Here is a 21,839-nt window from a genome sequence, read left to right as displayed (position 1 = left end):
CAAAACATCGACTAAATCCAGCCAATTAGGAACATAACGCCTATTATGTTCACGCTGAAATAAATTCCGTTTAATTATAATCCGAGATGATTCAGCTCAACAGCTGAGCTCAAAATAGTATGCTCTGGGCCATTATAAAATTAATAGCAACAATGACTCAGTGTGCGAAATAAATCAAATTACACAGTTCACAATGTGGTGAACAATGAAACAAAATATAACGTTTAACGTAACAATTAATGCAAGACAATGAGGTGCGGGGAGCGCGCAAAACTGAGAAGTTGTCGGATCGTCATCAATCAGCGATCACCCTTCCTCGTCTTACACATAATTAATCACTGAATATAATTAAAATTCCCAATGACAAGGCGCCATCACCGCAGTATTCATTAGGGACTTTAAAAAGAAAATCGAAAGTCTAAAAAGTGACTTTTCGGTGTCATTTTGTCTTAACAATTTAGAGAGTCATCATTCCAGCGTTGAAGAAATATCTATCTACAAATGAAGGATCTATCATATATCTAAGGATCTACTGCATATTTAATGTTACAATAGTAATTGTCTAAAATAAATAAAAAATGTATAAGTACTCGTAGAATAAATATTCAATCCAAGTTAGATTTATAAATGTATAAAACTATTTGGGTTTTTTTTCTTGTTTGCGAAGTATACGAGCAGACGGTCCACATGATGGAAAGCGGCTACCGTCGCCCATGAACACCTGTAACACGAGAGGATTTGCTTGTCTGCTGCCGAATTTTTAAATGTTTGTAAGTACTTTTTTTCAGATTTCCCATGTTATATTTGCTACTCTGTCATGCATACTCTAACTGGATTAAAATGGGGGGATAATGGATTGTTAAAAATGGGGATTGGTAGCCTCATTGTTAGCAATACACACTGTCAGGTCGACCTCCTCGCGGTTCCCCCTGGAAACTACCGTGTTCTATTCCAAGTGAATTCATCACAATAGGCTAACTGACCTGCCTTTTCATTGCCACCTATCATCTCTGACTGGTGCCCCGCCAGCGTATACCGATAGCGCAGGCGGGGTTACCATTCCATTATCATCCATTTTAAAAAAAACTAGAATAAAATAATTACAATACTTTTATATTCTAATATACGATAGATAAATGTAATATAAATCCTACTTCTTGATAAGCTATTATACAACATTTCCTAATCTTTTAATCTAGGAGGGAAGGGATTATTAGTTATATGGGTTACCAGTCCCACTGTTAGCAATATACCCTGTTAGGTCGACTTCCATGTGTTCCCCTTGGGAAACCATCGTGCTAAATTCCAAGTGTATTCATCACGATAGGCTAACTGACCTGCCTCACCTATCATCCCTCACTGGTCCCCGTCAGCGTATATTGTCAGAGCATTCGAGGTTACAATTTCATTATCATCCATTAAAAACAATCTTTTAATCTTTGGAACTTCGTTCAAGTTCATGTAAGGAAATAGGTAGTTAAGAATTAGTCTATTTCATTTGCTCAAAACACCCATTGATAAATTTATATTGGTCAATCTTCCCTTGCGATTAAATAATTTATTTCATAGACAGTAAGTAGATTTGTTATTAACACAAAACTTTACATACATTACACATACATTTAAATTAAAAAACTAATTATATCTTATCTAGATCGTTCTAAATGTAACAACTCGTTAACTCATCATTTGTCTAGTGGTTAGACTAAGTTTTAATTTATTATATGTCCAATTTTGAATTTCTGGGTTTGATTCGTTCTCTAGATAGAAGTAAAATAAAGTGTATATTTTATATTAGCTAGTTTCTATTCAGAGAACAAATAATTAACTCTGATAGGTTGGTCTTCAGTTTATCTTAGTAAGTAAAAAGTTGTTTTTTGTACCACAAATCCAATAATGTCGTAGACACGTTGCAAGAGAACTATATTGCAATAAATTAATTAAATTAATGTTAACAATTACAAATTTCCTCTCCTGCCGCGGGCAGATAATAATCGTAGGTTCCTGTAATGAGGTATATGATAGTGTTAGATTTGAGGCGCCTCTCCGGCGTCTGCTGTAGTGTAATTACCTAGTGACTCAGCATGGCTTTGTTCGCCCTGCATAGGATCCGCGAACAAACTTGTTTTAATTAATTTCGTGTCTCGAACAAGCCTTTAGCTGATTGTTATCTACTTACTTGCTGTTAGCGCTCTGGCCGCCCCCCGATAATGAAGCAACAAAATTGTTCTAAAGTCATGTTATGATTTTAATAACCTACCTCAACTAACCTAATCTATAATGACGGGGGGAAAGGGATTGTTAGTAATGGGGTCTAACTGATTCATTGCAAGCAATATACCCTATCAGGTTAACCTTCCACGCGGTTTCTCCTGGAAATCGTGATTACTTCTTGTGGAATTCGTCACAATGGGCTAACTGACCTGCTTTCATCGTCACCTATCATCTGTCACTGGTACCCCGCCAGCGTATACCAATAACGCAAGCGAGATTGCCATTCCATTATCGCCCATTAAAAAATCTGTAATGGGAGGGGATGGGAGTTGCTAATAATGAAGAAGGGCCCCTTTGCTAGCAATATACACAACTAAGTTATCCTCCACATGATCCATCCTGGATACCATCGCACTGAATCCAATTCATTAAAGGCCTATTCATTACAATGTGCTAACTAACCTGTCTTTTTGTCATCATCTATCATCCCTCACTGGTGGCTCGCCAGCATATAGCGTTATCAATCCATTGTCATACATAAAAAAAAATTATAGTCAGGGGCGGGGGGAAGGGATTGTTAGTAATGGGGACTAGTAATACCATTGCTGATAATATACCCTGTCAGGTCCACCTCTACCCGGTCCGCCCTGGAAACCATCACATGAGTTATGGGCTAACCGACATGCCTGATCATCCTCACCTATTATCCTTCACTAGTGTCCATCCAATGTATACCATTAGCGCAGGCGGAGTTTTAATTCCATTATCACCCATTAAAAAATCTGTAATAGTCATATGTTCTTATACGCATGTAGTGTTATTTGTTAGTAAATAATGAAATGGTGCTTTACTATTAGTAGTCCATTATAATATTCAAAAAATCTTATTTAATAAATAAAAAATCAAAGGGCAAATTTATTAAACAGTATATATATTTCAGTACTTCTGAACTCCCTTGTTAAAATATATTTTTTAATAATAAATAATAATATTTCTATAACTATTATAATATCTTGTGTTATTGAAACAAAAACGTGCTGTAGAGACAGTATAAAATTGCAGTTTACCCCGTTACAGAAACTTATATCTTCCTAGCCGGCGTTGTTGTTTGGCGCTCGTTGCCACGGCGACCGGTGAAATATGGGCTCCGTCTTTACGATACTTATAGCTGCTATTAGCTCAGGATAGCTATTAATTTCACCTCCTATTACAATACTACGTGTGCAATCGCACTATTTTATCGTAAAGCCCCTTTCAATTCTAAGAATTGAGGCAATATACGAGATACGGGTAAGTTTCTTTTATCATGAAATCCTTATTTGTAAGAATCAGTTATGAAGATAACAATAATACCTATTAGATATTCTTTTCCGTAATAATACCTGAGTATAAAGTTCTTTATAAATACAAATGAATTTATCCTTTTCATGCTCAATTTTTTGTACACAATGAGTTTCATTAGCAGAAATTGCTGTCTCAACTAGAATCTCTAATTTGAGTTGTGAGAGTAATTTTTATAATTGTTAATATCTAATTAGTACAAATATAATGATAACAAAAACATCAAACTGCTTATACCATTAACATTATATTAAAAAATGACATACAAAATGTAGATTCATAACTGTCCATATAAGAGGCGGTTCTCAAAACAATAATTAGTACCAATTACAACACGAAATTCCCTCTACAATCAAATAGGATGACTGGTACAAGTTGAGTGGCCGCACGCGGAGAGAAATTATGGTGGTCTTCTATCTTGCTCGCTCGTAATAGCGTGAGTATAAATCCGTCCTTTACTTTATCTTCTTACAAAGTTAGAGACTTCTATCATTGACATCAAAACTATTATTAACGTTGTGAGATAAAAGATCATTAATTCTTTATAGATAAAGATATTTGGTTGAATGGTAAAATTAAATCCGTCATGGTCACACTATTATCATGTGTATATTTTAGTGTTCATTGCCCCAAATCTTAAAGATCATAAAATATCTTAGCATATGTATTCTTAAAAGATAAAATATTTGGACATTTGGTATTAAGTACATAATACCCAAATTTGTCGCCGAAATCTGAATTTGTATTCTTCACTGTAAAATATTTAAATTTAATAACAAAAGTCACCATTATAGGTAAATATAGTTTCCAATGTTCATAAATTCTTAAAGCAATCATTAGTTTCGGGGATCGAGATTCACCTCCCCACAAGACAAATAAACTACGGTGACTATGTTTATTTTTGTATGGAAGTTGAATTGCTTCTTCCCAGAATAGTGGGTAACGTCGGTAATCGTTTTGTAAATAAAGTTGAAAAAACAAATATTCAAAATGGAACTCACTTATGTCCCATTTATCAACCACAGGTATTTGAGGAAACATTTCAATTGGTTTGAAATTAAAATTGGATGCAAAAGATAACTTACAATTGGTATTGTGAATATGCACAACAACCAACGTGAGAGGTTCGTTTCCGCCAAACGGATAAGTAGGCAGCTATAACCTGTAATCGAAACCGGTTTAGTCAATGTGGACTTACGGACTGGGGAGAGGGCATGCGCGATATCAAAGCAGGTGTTCTACTATGAGCCCGTTGGCTCAATGAGAATTCCAGTATGCCTTAAATAGTTAAACTGAGATTTAACTCAAAGTCTACCTATAAGTTTCTTGTAGAAATGTGAATATCTTTTTAAAGACATTATTAGGTACTCTAAAGACAAAAATGTTGAGTATAGAAGGCACCCAAAAGTTAAGACAATGATTCTCACATCAGCATAGAGTATGGAGACATTTGAAGATGAGTTTGGGGTGGCGTGTTTATAACGCGTGTTTAATAATTTAGCAGCACCGGGCGGCGATCCCTTGTCGGCCTGTGTACTGAATAATGGATGCAACAATAATATAAGAAGCATCGAGACTGTTTCCATTTATTCAATACCAAATTGAAAAGATGTGAGTGCGTACATAAATAAGCATTTAATAAATGATGGGAACTTTATGAGACAAGATAAACAAGGCGTTACGGAGGACATTACAGATGTTGTAAACATGTCGTCGGATTGAGCGATTGTTGAATATAAATATTGATGTTAGTGATACTTCACTAATCCTCTTATCTCTACAATCAACTCTCATTTGTGGCGTTAGAATATCCTTCTCCGAATAAAAGGCTTTTATAAGAGGAACATGGGAACGCACACCTGTCGCTCTCTGCATTTTAGAATAGCGTCTGGCTTTGATATAAACGTATTCATCTATAAAGTACCTACAGACAACATATATATTTAATTCAAAATGAACTTTACTACTTATTTAAAAAGGACTTGTCTCTAGTACCTTATTAAGATACAAGAATTTCATCTTTAAGGTTATAAGGTTCTTCATTTTCTATAGTAGTTATTACCTGCATAGCATAGTGAGTGAAATTTAAATACAGTTTCTATTTAAATGTAAAGAGCAGTGAAGGAGTCCGCCATGTGGAATTTCTTCAAGATCCTCGAAATATGTAACTTTACACTGTTTACATTTTATCAAGAATTATAATATTTACCATCATTTCAAATTCATGTATAAGATTAATGAAAATATGTTTAAATAGGTAAATATTAACATTAGTGAAATTTTACGAATATTTAATATGAGAAGAACAAAAATTAAATATAAATACATAACAAATATTAATGTATTTATGTATATTGTTTAATTTTATCTTCTTGTTATTAAAAGATTATGGCTAATCTTATTGTATATAATTTACAAACGCTATATCGAATATTTGCATGAGGGTTGCAGCAGAATGCGTTTAATTCGTTAATAAATCAGGCTGTGGGGGTGGTACGGGTTCATTAGATGGATCGCCCCGGGCCTTCCGGGGTGTCGTGCCCACTCCATCCGCCGTCCTTCTGTTGCTTGATGCATTTAATTTGGTAAGAGCAGTGATAGGTGCACTGTATGGTCTATTGGTTAACGTGCATGTATTGTATTTTACACATTTGAATTAAAGTCATATTTCAATTTCAAGTTTTTAGTGTTACTTGTGTATTTTTGTTTCGTATTACTACTTTTACTTATAACTTTTAATGTCTTATACAAAAGTGCATGAATGTATATCTAAATTATAAGGTTTTTCGTTGTCATCATTATTCAATGCAAAGATGTAAAAACGGACCAAATTTTTTAATAATCCAATAGTATTGCATAAAGAAATCTAAAAGTAAGAAACCAAAACTAAACTAAACCTACTAACACAATATTCGGCATAAGTTAAATCTAATCTATTATTAAAATTTATTTATATCTAAATGAGAATCTTACCTGAAATAAGTAATTAATTGGCTCTCGTAACTCGAGCTTATCGCCAGCATAAATTAAAGTAAAATCGCGCAGGCGTCCTCCTCGTCCACGCACGCAGCGAAACTTTTAATTGCATTCAACTCTATCACCGTCGTCAACAACGGGTTATGAACCAATGAAATTTTGTATTCTTTTATCGACGTTAAAGAATAATTTAATTAAGTATTTTTTTAGCTCATTAAAATTTACAAGCTTTTCATTACTTTTATTAATTTTAAATGTGTAATAATATAAGGGTTCGAAAAGATTTAATAAAGATAATTTTACTTTCAAATTTTCCGTATTTAAAACAACATACGAAAAAAATCCTTAGGCCCTAAATAAAGCTATTCGGCTTACAATTTAACACACAAAGAAATATAAAACCTGGCTCCGGAAAAAATATTTGACATCCCAAAAACAGGGGGATGAATGAATTAATTAGAATTTTTAAATTAAAATTGTCACCGTGTATCCGTTGTCTGGCCAGCAGAAATACAATACAATAGAGGCCACGACCGGACGAGAGGACTCATTAATTTAGATGATTGTACAATTATCTAAATATAAGCAGAGAAGCGCCCACGCGGGGCAGGGGTACTCCAACCCGAAATGGGGGAGGGGTGCGGGCACTCGTTTTTAATTAAACCGGCGATGAAATGAAGTGGTCCGTATAATATTGCTTAGACATGTTTTAAATTAATTTCAACCCGTCTTATTACCGACAATTTTATATTATTAGTAGATGGAAAAAGTTTACTTTTTCTTAGTTTCATAATACAAGTAAATATTGTATTATACGTTATTCAATATACAACAGTATGTTCCTAAATAGATGTTCAAATATATTTCTAGCGTTTTGTACAATATAGGTAAATTTTCGGTACCTACTGTCTACGTACTTACTTTATACTGATTGTCAGTTCTTAATGAACACAACGGTATTTTAATGTTCTCCCAATACGATCTAATATGTCTTAATCTCTTTATAATTCAAATTGAATGCCATTGGCATAAATAAATGGCTTAAACAACGATTTGCCATCCCAACCCCACCATGACGGAAAGTCTGTACGCAAGGGTTGTACTCCGCTCCTCTCCTGTATTTGTTTTTCGTTAAAGCTTTAATTAAAAGTAGGTTTATTTTAAAGAAAATTGATGTTCAAAGTAATTAAATCTCTGATGGTTTAATTATCTCTTAGTAATTGAATTTCACCTCATAATAAAATAATTAGTACAGTATTTACAATATACTTATGTATGTATATATTAATTAACGAATTGGTAAGTAAACATAATACATTGTTGCTACAATTAATATTATGTTTTATTGCCAATTTTTTTTTTCTTTTTTATCTTCAATACGTATCTCAATTAGGCACCTTATTTATTACATATTATGATTAATGATAATAGTAATAATTGTTTTAATGATTTTTGCATCATGCACATGTGCAGTTTAAGTCATTTAATAATTTGTTATTCTAGTTTACTTATGTACTTGTTTCTTGCCTCAGATAACTACATAATTTAAAACCACGTGTACAGTTTTTGTTCTTAAAATTTGATGTCACATTAATTGCTTATTATAGGAATTTATTTTCAACTTCTTTGTTTAACAAGCATCTTGGTACTAGGTGTAAAATGGGCCTTATTGTCGGGTTACAAAGGCCTGGAAAGTTCAAAGTAAGCCTGCAGAAAAACGTTTCTTCAAGTCTTTGTTAAGATTTTATTGCACACTTTACGATTATTTTAAACAAAAACATTTTATGCCTCAACTAAAACTTTTTAAAATATACGTGGTGGTTATTCATAGTCGAAGTTTAGTGTCCCGGACGTCTGTCAAATTTCAAGTCACCAGCAATCTGAACTGACAGAGCCGTTATTTTTAACTATAATATCTATGATCATTACAGCATGATGATACCATATTTTGTAGGGGTGCTTGAGATCTGTTTACAAACATGCTGCATTGTGGATTGGCATTGGATGCCGTTGTACACAACATGCACAAACAAAACGAATCTTTCCGAATAGTTACCTAAAGGCTCTGCCCTTTGGGATTTGTCGTCGCGCGTCCAGGCTTGGTGCCTCGTTGGAACCGTCGGTCTCCGGACCGGCACGATGCACCAAACAAAAAACTTAACAATAACAAAAAAACACAATCAACGTATAAACTGAATGAACTACACCGCCGACTTCAGTCTCTTAACCTTTAAGTTCGACAGGATAAAAGACTGGGCACATAAAACTTCCTTGTGAAACTTTAAAACAAAACCTGAACAGAGAACTTCGAAAAAAGTAGTAATAATGCGGGGATCGGCGACACTTCCCCATTCGGCGTTTCGATCGCGACTGAGCCACGCGGTGGCGCGCGGGTTGTGCGGGCGGGTGGGGCAGGGGCGCCGGCCCCGCACCTCCGCCGTATTATTTGATTAATTCGCCTCCCCTTGTATACTCGGCGAGTCGTTACGACGACGACGTTAAGTTTTTAAATTTCAGTAAGAGGGCCGCAACCTTCACCTACTCCATAATACTTTAATTGAATTAATTAAGATCGACGGACGCCAACAAAGATTAGACGTTAATAAGCAAACGCTGAAGGATCCGTCCCGTTCTTGGTTAATTAAGGAGCGCCGGTGTGGCGGTTGCGGTATACTCGCAGAAAAAAATCCTGACTTGCAATAATGAATATTACCAAGAAACGTTAGTGCCGCTAATTGGAGTGCATTTGCATTCTGAAATAAAATAAACTTGCGAGTGAATTATTTTGACGAAGTCGGATGTCTACCTACAAACAACTGAATAAGGATGTAAAAGGGTTCGAATTTCAAATATGTGTCTACGGCTGGAATTATATCCTAATTGGTGTTATTTAATAAGGTAAATTTAGTGCACCCGCACGTATTTATGGATGTGATGTTGTGAGTAAACGTTAATATGCTTTTATAATGTGCCATCTATATTTATTGCCAATTACCTAACACTTATTTCAAATTAGATAATTATTTCAAAAGCCAACACAGAAATTATTGTGGTGAGAATGTGTTATGGGTTTCTCATGTTGTGGCACTTAATTTCGAAAATCATTTTATTGTTTAATGGGTTCTTTAAATGACAATTATTAGTTCAGATTCTATATTAATTAATAAAGTAGAATCTGAACTAATAATTGTCAAGCTAATTAAAATACTAATAAAAAGAAGATCTAGTGTACATAGTAAATATCGAATTACCAATTAAGTCGGCAAAGCAATAATTAGAAGATTTCTACAAAAACCGAATCGTCGCACGTCGGTTCATTTCTCAAAATTCCCACGAACACCAACAAGTAATGAACGACCACTATGAAACTTGAATATGCGCCTGTGATATTCATTTATAGCCATTTCAATTATGAGGCTTAGAGTGTATGTAATAAGGATCAAATACAGACAAACTAATATTAGGGTACATACAGGAAACTCGTTACATACTGAGAGTTGTGTTACAAGAAAAAGGTCGGGCTCAATTTCGGCTTAATTCAATAATTCGATGGATGAGCCATTATCGGACTAATTCAGCTTAACCCGATCGATCATGATGGTCGGGCGCAGGTGAATCGCTACGAGACTGCGCGCACGCACTCTTTTCCTGTATTATGAGACATAACAATTAATAAAAACTAGTTTAAATTTAAATGTGTATGCTCTTTGTAAAATAAGTAAGAGCGACTTATATGGAAGAAATTATTTTAGTTAAATAATTTTAGTATGTGATGTATTTATTAATTTTTTTATTTAAATAATCTCATTTTCTAGTGCATTAGAAGAAAATAAGAAATTAATATATATTAATAAAAATAGCGTTTTCTTTGATCGATTCAAGGTTTCTGGTCGTATAATATAGATCAATATGGTTCTTTACAGCATGTAATTTTAATTAATATTTTCGAAGATATTACAGATTTAAAATATATGGACATAGCGGTTGCGTCGGTACCAGCCGGGGGGGGGGGGCACTGTACCCGTGCGAAGCCGGGGCGGGTCTTTAGTATGATATAAATAAAAAAATAGAACTGCGTTACCTGCACTCAATAGAGTTGCAAATGGGTGTACTTCAGGGGTTCATTCTTGGTTCAGTTTCATTGTTAATTTATAATAATTTCCTTTTTAGTTACCATTGAGGATAGATGTGGCATAGTGTTATTTCTTCGTAATATTTATACTTTCAAGAACAAGTAAAAATTGTGTCAAAGTGATTACTTCCAAAAGTGTCAAATGTTCCTTTTTTAATTCAAACTTTTATTTAGTTTATTTCTATTACCGTATATAATATAATATTATTAGAACATTAAAAAATTTTTTAAAAAGAATCATTTCTTGCCATTTCTTCTCGGTTGAAATTGATTTGGTGGTCCCCCCGGGAAACCAGTGTACTGGGCTAACTAACTTACTTTTTCATTCTCACTTATCATCCCTCACTAGTGTCCCGCCAGCGTATACCGTTAGCGCAGGCTTTATATTGTCATCATGGTTACCATTATATTGTCATCCATTAAAAACCCCAATAGCTGAACGTCTTATGTTTGTATGGGCGGCAAAATTTTTTTGTCGTTTTAATAATATCTTTATAACAATAGTTCAATTTGTTAGAAACATAATCTTAGCTTAATGTTGTACACCTAACAATAAAAAAAGAAACAATTTGACAAATTTTGTCACCACTGCGACACCCCATTTGAGATATTTTTTTTTTGTGAAAGTGTTCAGTTTTGCTAAAAGTAGAATACTCCCTTAGGATACTAACAATTTTGATTTCACCCTGTATGTGGTTTATGATTCTTTGAATAATTATGTCTATTATAAATTATTTATGAATGCCTATTCTAACCTTAATTAAATCTTAGACGAATAAGAATTTCCATTTTTCAAATACTTAATTAAAATAATAATACAAAATTATCATTTTATATGTTAGTTTCTTGGTACAGGGATACGGTTAGAGGGAATCGAGTGAGCCCGCTTCGGCATTAATCTTTGTTTAGAGTTAATGGGCCTTATTAATCACGGACATTATGTCTAGATGAATATAATGTGGTAATCGGTGAGTCAGAGACGAAAGATATTGAGGCTTTTATTACGAAAACAAATGCACCGTTACACAACCTGTTCGGTCTACAATATCATTAGATCGATCTATTTGTACCAGCTAAATGTAACCTTATTGCTTCGTAATAAGGTTTCCATAAATCGTGCTAACCGAGAAAAGATTATAGAGACAGGTGACTGCTCATTATTATGATACTTTTTAATCCGATACCCGAATACTAAGTAATTACATTTTTTACACTGCGCTCATTTATTTTATATCCTATTAAAATATATATTAGGCATAATTTAATTATAATTAAACATTATAGATAATTTTATGTCTGAATTATTGTGTGTTGTTAATTTCCTGTTTTTAATTGTGTTATCTGTCGATTGTCGAAATTAATGATATTAATTTTATTTACATTATTAGGTACATATAAAAAATTACGTTCAAATTAATTAATGTTCATATTATTTTAATGATTTTAAGTTTTATACATACTAATGAACTAAATTGACATTTTAATAGAGTAGATAGATTAAAATTATTGAGATTGTAGGTATAACATTCGAGTTATTAAGAATGGCAACATATTAAATCTAAGTTCTGTGATAGGTATGTGCTGTTCATATTTATAAAAGACGGTTACCATTTGTATTTTCTATCAGATAAGTTAATAGCTTGTTTACTACTACTTAGAACGAGAACAAAAACATGAAAATCACATAATAACAGTCTGTCATAGTACCCTTTATAGGTTTCACCGCCAGCATATATCAATGATGCAAGCGGAGCTACCATTCCATTATCATTCTTACTTAGTTACTATTCTTGAAGACTAAGGTGTTTTATGTTTTTATGAGATGATAATGGAATTGTGCACCCACCTTCGCTATAAGTATACGCTGGCGGGGCACCAGTGATTGGCGATGGCTGAAGACAAAGTCAGGTCAGTCGACACATTTTTTTTTTACAACATAGAGGGCAAACAAGCATGCGTCTCACCTGATGGTAAGTGACTACCGCCGCCCATGATCACCCACAACACCAGCGGCATTGCAGGTGTGCTGTCGGCCTTTTAAAAAGGAATATACTCTTTTCTTGAAGGTTATGACGTATCACCAAGAATTAACCACAATGGTTTCTAGGGGAAACCGCATAGAAGTCGATATTGCTAGCAATGGAACGCTCTCTCTCAATTACTAACAATCCCTTCCTCCTAGACTAAGGTGTTATGCTTTCATACCTAGCATTTTAACTGAATTAACTTACCTGATATAGCGAACTGTAAGCTTATGTCAATCTGATAACAATTCACATATTTCTTACTTCCATTTTAAATTAAACTAAGTACTTTTAATAACAATTTTTACAAGTCCCGTTGTATATCCCCTAAATCTTCCATGCAAAATGCATTAATTGTATAATATGAAAATTTCCCAATGAACAAAATCAGTAGTTATTTTAAACTAGTTATGTTAATAAAATATATTATGAGTAACTAGGGCATTAGAAATGACAACGTAACATAATTGCTATGTAATGAAGACTAATGAATAAGTAAGTATATACATGTTCTTGTTATAACTAGGCCAGTATATCATGCTTACATGTGATTGCTTTTTTGTGAATATATGCAATTATTTTATAAGAGACTGGATTAAGCAATTTAAACATAGTATTATTTGGGTTACACTTCGAAATAAGTTTGTTACGTCTATCTGTATCTTTAGAGTATATTAGGTACGTATTAAGTCGGCGGGGACAATTGAATATAAATCGGGGGGTGGGGGGGGGGGATTGTTAGTAATGCGGAGTATCAGTCCCATTGCTAGCAATATACCCCGTCAGGTCGACTTCCACGTGGTATTTATCACGATAGGCTAACTGACCTGCTCTTTCATTTTTACTTATCATCCTTCATTGATGCCCCGCCGGTGTATACCAATAGCGCAGGTCGGGTTACCATTACTTTATCGTCCATTAAAAAAAATTACTTTAACGATACCTAAAATAAAATATTCATTACAACTTAAATTATTAAGTGTTACACTACTCCTACCTGACTTAAAAAAATACTACCGTGCTACTTACTATCTCAACATTCCAGGTAGTAAAGTAATGTCTGCGACTCAAATAAGACGACAGTTTTAAATCATTTTAGGGTCGGTGGCTGAAAATCAACGTCAATATGACGAATAATTGCTACCTGGAATCATAGTTAAAAGCAATTTCAGTAAAATGTATAGGTACACAAGTAAGTACTTTTAGTTATACGATTTTTTTGCGAATTTTGAAATCTATCCCGCAAAGAATAATCACATCTACATAATATGATTTTATGCGAGTATGTGTTTGGTTCGGAATGCCATAGTAATTAGAAATTTAATTTGAAAAAACAACAGATAATTTTTTTACCAAATACCTTCAGTTTGAAGCCAAATCTGGCAATTCTGTTACATAATTGTGAATATAAACATTATTAATATATTATAAATAACAAGCATTATATAAATAATAGCGGGAAGATATCTTTATTACTACTAATAAAATTTTTAAAATAAATCACAATATAAAGAAAAAAGAAAACAGTCTATCCAATGTAGCGGTAGCTCAGCGGATAAAAACACTGGCCTCGGCATGGCGTAGAAGTTACGGGTTCAAGTCTAGCCCGCTTCAAAATAATATTTCAATATCGAAATGCTTTGAACATGAATAATCAGTGTACGTCGCACTAACGTGTACAAAACAAGGGTACAATTAAGGCACTGGCACATTGCACCGGTGCAGTAAGGGCGAACCGCCCCCAGTCACAATACGCCAAATGATGTCCCAGTACGCAAATGAAGAATATTGTCGGACCCCGTGAATGCTCCTTAATGACGCCGAGCTAGAGATGTCTCCCACACGACATTTGCACGATTGTCAACTGTTCATAATTTGTGTCATTGTATTATTCAGTATACGGTACGTACCTACCTAGCTGTCAATTGTTATAAGGATGTTGTAATTAATAATTTATGAGAAAAATATTTAGCGATACATGTTCATTTTGCTTTGAGATTTTTTTCTATGCATTTACAAAGATTTACAATTTGGTTTCACGTGTGAATTCAAGAATATTTTCCCCTATTATTGGGGGTTCTTCTGTAAAGTATTAGTTTTTCCTGTTTTACATTAATACACTAAATTCTTTTATACAATTATCCCTATTAATATTGTTTTTTTATCTAAGGTTTAGTTAATTTTTACGACATCTCAGGGATAAATAGAAATAGTGATACAAGCAATTGTAATTCCGTCACTACATGAAGAGTTGTTGTACAGTTCATTTTTTTTTTATATTTCATTATATTAACATTTTGTTATTTTACCACCAAAAAATCTATAATTCTACTCTATATCAAGTAATTTTAATATCATACAACAGTTAGTCTGGAAGTTGTCGTCTTAGAACAAAGTATAAAAAAGCACTAATGTTGTAAGCTGTATGTTGTCTATCAGATTAGAGTTGTTGAGATTACTATACACATATTTATAGTGTACCTAGCATAAAATGATTAATGTCAACTGAGAGATACTTACAACACGAGTATTTGTCTATCTAAGCATATTATCTAAACTTGTAAGGTGGTCTCAAAATGACTCTAGCTAAAATTCGAAGTAAAAAAAATGTTTGAATTTGTCGACGTAGACCACTGTCCTTAATTTATTTATCAGCACTTAGTTCATATCCTATAAGAAACTAGGATGTAAATAGATATTTAAGAATTTAAAGTAACAATTCTTACAATTATTTTTACCGTATTATTTAATGCATAATTCTGTTAGATTGTTCCGCATTCATCCTGTGATTTCTTATTCCATTCATTATTATTTCCTTTTATTCCTTACATATCTGGCATTTAAAACAAGTAACGATCATATTTTGATTGTGATTCTACAAAAGAATGTACTACAATTTGAGACAGATTCTTTTTATATCTAATAATATAAAAACGTCATAGGATGAATACGGATAATAATATAAAACAATCCATTTTGCTTTAAATAAAATATTTTCAGTACTAACAGAAAAATCGATATCACAAAAATTAAAAAAAAAAAAAGATCTTTAAACATGTTGTACAAACTCCAACCGAACGACATAATTGGCGACAGTTGCTAACTAATAAATAAACTTCACACTATAATATGTATAATGTTTCTATCTCACCACCATAGTGTAAACTAAAAAGATGATATTATAATATGAATATGACAATCCAGTTTAGTATTGTGCTCGTTGTAAAACGTATGAGACAAACGCGTATAATATACAGCACGAGGGCACTAAATGTCGAATACTGTGATGTCTGCCAGCCGGGCGCGTATTTGCAAACACTACATACTCTACGATGTCTATAGTCTAGACATGGTTGTTTTTTGTACCAACCGGACAACGTTTTTCATTGTTTGTCTATGGTTTTTTTAAAAACATCGAACTTAGATTTTCTTAATTTTGTATATCCAAATAAGTAAATATTGATCTATATTGATTTTAATCCCGTATTAATGAGATGTTAATCGTTTGAGTTCATATTTTATTAGACTAGATGTCATATTGTTTGCTAATATAGTGATAGTCGATTAGAATTATAGAATTAACAATACAATTATACTTACCGTCCGAAATAAGAATTCTTCGCAATTTGAGCGCTAGGCTCCAAACAGCGATCTATTAATTTATCTAAAGATGTTTCGTATAGAGGCAAAACGTGTATCGCAACATGTCTGTGAACTGGAAAACGGTCGGAAATTGATAACTAATATGAAGAGTTGTAGAACTTCCACTGATAATAATAGAAGTTAACTTTCAAATGTCGCACACTTACTACTCGTAATAATAATGGAATTAAACACCTACAATGCCGCCGGTGTTGTGGGTGATCATGGGCGGCGGTGATACCATCAGGAATGCTCGTTTGCCCCCTGTGTTGTAAAAAAAAATAATTCTAATTGACTAACCAGCGTTTGAGTTCATTCACACTTTCTTTTTTCATAATGGTACAAAATAAATTTAAAAGTAGCAAATTTTATCATTATTATGAATATATAAAAGCCCATTTAATGGCATTAATAGATTAAATACATTGTAATCTAAGAGACTAAAATTTATTGCATGTTAAAAATAAAGTAAGACATAATATTTATGTTTTCATGATCATTTACTATCATACTAAAATATATATATATATATATATATATATATATATATATATATATATATATATATATATATATATATATATATATATATATATATATATATATATATATATATATATATATATATATATAACTGTGCAGAACCCTGTTTATCCCTTTCCATTACACATTTACAAATCAATATCCCTTAGTCCAAATAACATTAACCTATGACCAGACTTTATTTTAGATTTAATAGTACATATTTACTAAGCGTTGATAAAAGAGTCACTACATATTTTTATAAGAAAACGTAATTATAAAAATCCTCTATTTATATTTATATTGTCTTCTTTCATTAACAATTTCATTATATTTTCCCAAGCTAAAAACTAGTGAAAAAGACATTAATTCTAGAAAAAGTAACAAAAACGTCTCCTAAATAAAATAAATTATGTAGAATGTTTTTATAATGGCAGTAGTGGTGTTTACAAACAGCGTCCCGCCGGGACATCTGCCAAATGCCCTGGAAGTACACACGTAACTTACAGAATTACCAACATTTTTCATATTTTAATTGACGTTAGACGTCCATATTTTATTTGACGTTATGTAAATTATATTTTAGCATAAACTGTGTTGTGTCATGCTGTCTGCTACATAATTAGTGCTTATCTGTATTCCTCTGGATTAAACATGATTTATTATATTATATATTAATAGCATATATATTAAAAGCAATATGAGTAATCAATCCTCGTGCTAGAGACGATTCATGTATTTATTTGCATGTGTGTATGAAGATAGATTTATTAATAAATAGATATCTACGTATATCACTTTAACTGACAGCTAGACTGAGATAGATAAGAGGAAGCAAGATAGTATTGTTTTTTTTTCATTTCCGCTTATACGTATGTATCCATATATATTTGTCATAAGAAAGAAATTGAATTATCCTATGAATACTATGACAAGTGTAGTTTTACCATCTAATACCACCTATTGGATCCTTTTTAGGGTTTCGTACCAAAAAGGTACAAAAACCCTTTATTTGTCGGGATAAAAATTGATCTATCTCTTAAATTGAAGCAAATAATATAGTAATATAAATGTTATTACATTAAAATTGGTTGAGTAATGTCGGAGATCGGCGTGCATGGACATTATGACACGGGATTGTTATATATTAAGAAATTTCAGAGATAATCTAGGTTTTAATTAATGTAAGTATTTTTAAACCTTCCTGTGATAGAATGTTTCAGCCATAAATATTTTCGTTATTTTTTTATCTTTAATTAACAAAATGTTAAACACATTTATTTAATGATATTCCATTCCTTTATTCTATTCTAGTAAATTTTTTTATTAAATCGATACATCTCAAATCAGACAAATTTTTTTAGCAAATTTAATTTAATCAAATTTCCTTTGGCAAACTATATGTTTGCAATTTTTTTAGATAAAAATCAAAATAATAAGAAATTATTACTATTGTAAAATTTACGAAAAAAAAACCATTTTTTTTTAAATACACATTACAAATATGTGAATATTGATATTGAATATTCCATTTTATATAACACAAAATCCATACATAACTAGAACTGTTATTTTTTTTTAATGGGTAATAATGAAATGTTAACCCCACCTGCTCAATCAGTGTACACTGGCAAGGCATTAGTGACAAATGATAGGTGAGAACAAAACAGGTCCGTTAGTGACGAATTCATAAAGAATTAACCAAAATGGTTTCCATGAGGAACCGTGAGGAGACTGATCTGATAGGGTACAACGCTAGCAATGGTTTCTGGGGGAAAGGGATTGTTAGTAATGGGATCAAATAGATCCATTACTAGCAATATACCTTGTCAGGTCAACCTCCATGTGATTGCCCCTGGAAACCATCGTGGCTTCTAGTTGAATTCATCAGGATGGGCGAACTGACCTGCTTTCATCCTCATCAGTCTTCTATTACGGGTGCCCCATCAGTGTATACCGGTAGCGCAGACGGGGTTACCTTACCATTATCACCTATTAATAAAAAACGCTAGCAATGGGACTCTTTGATCCCCATTACTAAAGTTACTATTATCAATACCAGTACCACGATCTGACCAATTACATCGAATCGTGGTACCGGTATTATATTTACAAAGTCTTTATTTAACGTATTGATAACCGTACAACGTAATAGGGTGAGACGGTATTTCACGCCAGAAAACCGCCTGAAACTATATAAAGCTCAAGTGAGGCCACACATGGAATACTGTTCTCACCTGTGGGCAGGAGCGCCACAGTACCAACTCCTTCCGTTAGACCGCATTCAAAGTCGGGCAGCTCGAATTGTTCACGATCGGCGTCTTACTGTCCGGCTCGACCCACTGGAACTGCGTAGAGATGTTGCATCTCTGTGCATTTTCTACCGAATTTATCATGGGGAGTGCTCTGAAGAATTGTTCGGATTGATACCTGCTGCAGATTTTCACCATCGTACAACCCGCCATAAACTAAAATTTCATCCCAACCATCTGGACAAGTGGCGGTCCTCCACCGTGCGTTTTTCAAGGCACTTTCTCCCACGCACAACCACTCTTTGGAATCAACTTCCAGCAGCAGTATTTCCGAACCGATACGACAACATAACCTTCAAGAAAAGAGCATATTCCTTTTTAAAAGGCCGGCAGCACACCTGCAATGCCGTAGGTGTTGTGGGTGATCATGGGCGGCGGTAGTCACTTACCATCAGGTGAGCCGCATGCTCGTTTGCCCCCTGTGTTGTAAAAAACAGAGCAGGTGTATTCACACAATGCGCAGATTGACCTATGTCTATAATGGTTCACAAAGGAAGCCACGCACTAACTGACCCCGAGACACCTTGGTAACTCGCCAGTTGTCAGGGGCTGCAACTATGTAACTCATTTGTCCAATTGATTCAGGAATTTAATCATCGCCATACTTTTTATGTCGAACATGAATTATATATGCGCATAATGGAGAATACACATTCATTGGTAATTTATAATTTTACGCCAGTTCTCTTCAGTACACGATAGTGACTAGAAATAGCGAGTCTTTGTAATTGTAAGTGTACAGTGTATATAAATAATGATTTAATGTCTACTTTCTATACAACTTGTGATTTATTCTTTATAGACAGCATAAATTTATTGCCTCTTTTTTGTTTTTCATTCGAATAGCCAAGGAGTAAAATTTTCTTCCCGACCTTTGTTTTATCTTAGACTTTCCCAAAATATTACAACCAGTGATCTTTTAAGGTTAGAGTAAACAGGAACCATTTCATCATTCCGGAATCATATAAGCCATTAACTGTCCACTGTTGAACATAGGTCTCCCCCTATTAGAGGGTTTTGCCAGTAGTTGCCACGCTTAACAGGCGGGTTGGGAACCACAATTAAACTTTGGAGATGTTTTAAGAGGGACGATGCTGCCCATCCCCTGACCATTTCCTTTTCTTCTTACGACATCCACGGGAAAAGAAGAAGAGACCCATTCTATGTCGGGATCACACGATAATATACATTAGACATTACTAGTCATAATTTAGACACATTGATAGATATCAGATGGGACTGGGGTCAAACCACGCACTAATTTTGTAATGAAAAATACCAGGATATTTATACGTGGGTACCAAATTTTGTGACAAATCGTTTAAGTTGATAAGATTCAAAGAGGTAACAAACAAAAAATTGCCTTTCATATTTATAACATTAGTAGAAATATCTTTATAATTTTTTTAATTAAAAAGGATCGGCTTATAACTCATGAAAGCTTGTAAAAGCAGAGGCAGTAACAGTGTTGTCGACCTATGTGACATAAATATCCTGAGTCCTTGTATCCTTAAGTACTTATCTTCAATTCGGAATGCAGTATACAAGGATGATATCAATAGCAGTAATATAACATTATAACTATATTTCCGTCTAGACAATAGCCGAAAATTAGTCATATTTACAATCTGTCTAAAGACCATATTTATTGAGTAATGGGCATAGACCTTTCTTTTATCAAACAATTACTTTTTACAAAAAGACCTCACCTTTTTGTGAGAATTGGTCCCAGTCCATTGTTTCTTCTCTACTCGCAATGTACGAGTATCATAAGCCGGTTGGCTGGTGGTCTAGGCTGTGTTGCTAGATTGGATATTTTTCACAAAAAATTTGTAAAAAAATTTCTTACCGCGAAATTTAGAAGAAATTTGGATAATTTTTAAAGACAATTTTGGTATTTATAAAGTGTATAGAGGTTTGTAAATACGATAAAATATATGATTGAAGGATTGATATATTGATAATGATGATATGATTAAATTAAATATCTATTTAGAGAAAAAATATTTAACGTTTGGGTAAAAATAAAAATCGCATCTGGCAACCCTGGGTCTATCTAGACCTTTGGTACCTAGTACTAAACGATTATTCTTGGCCACCACTCCTATATGGCCGTCTTCGCTTTTGATTAATTGTCTTACCACTACAATTTCGTGGTTTCTATACCAACGTCTTCTATCTCTACATTGAATATTTAAATCTTAAAAATACGCGTAAATACTTCCAGAACACACTAATCTCTCGAAAGCAGATAAGAAGGTTGCAACTCGAGATCCGTGCTGAAACGGGCATCGAACGAGCGCACATTAAGTTCGATTGTAGGGCCAAGCGCGGCCTAATTGCCAGCATTGTGTCGGCATGCAGATGTGAATGGGCTTTGATTTGGGGCCGGGGGTGCGGAGCCCGGGGCAGGGGACAAATCGCTCGTTACGGCTGCAGGTAAACTTTCATTGAGCGTCGGAAGGCGTCGGACGTGAGAGGCGGCCGACAAAATGCCCTCGTTATTCGCCGCCGAATCACTCGCTCATTGTGTTCGGGGAAACGGTAGACGCGGTCGCCGAATCACGAAAAAGACTTTAATGAGGCGTGAGAATGCTCTAAATGAACGATTGTACACCAGATCCGTTTAATGAAGGATTTGATATGAAATTGGCTTTGAATTAATCAAAGCCACGA

The 21,839-nt window shown here is 33.7% G+C and overlaps 1 protein-coding gene across 2 annotated transcripts in view; it reads right to left on the bottom strand.

Moving 5' to 3' along the window:
• The window catches only part of LOC113516658 (LIM domain transcription factor LMO4), a 221,564-nt gene that overhangs the window by 127,252 nt on the left and 72,473 nt on the right, over positions 1 to 21,839 (bottom strand). Inside the window, exon 1 of one of the 2 annotated variants that reach the window (XM_026901114.3) lies at positions 8,588 to 8,896. The exons of the other annotated variant lie outside the window; for it this stretch is intronic. The gene's annotated coding sequence lies outside the window, so the exon portion shown is untranslated. Of the gene's footprint in view, positions 1 to 8,587; positions 8,897 to 21,839 lie in introns of those variants that run through there. 2 annotated transcript variants of the gene reach the window in all.

This window comes from Galleria mellonella, unplaced genomic scaffold, assembly GCF_026898425.1.
Source record: "Galleria mellonella isolate WM207_F2 unplaced genomic scaffold, CSIRO_AGI_GalMel_v1 utg83, whole genome shotgun sequence".
NCBI lineage: Eukaryota > Metazoa > Arthropoda > Insecta > Lepidoptera > Pyralidae > Galleria > Galleria mellonella.
Note: the sequence above shows the minus strand (reverse complement) of the source record. Positions and strands in the feature narration are given on the sequence as shown.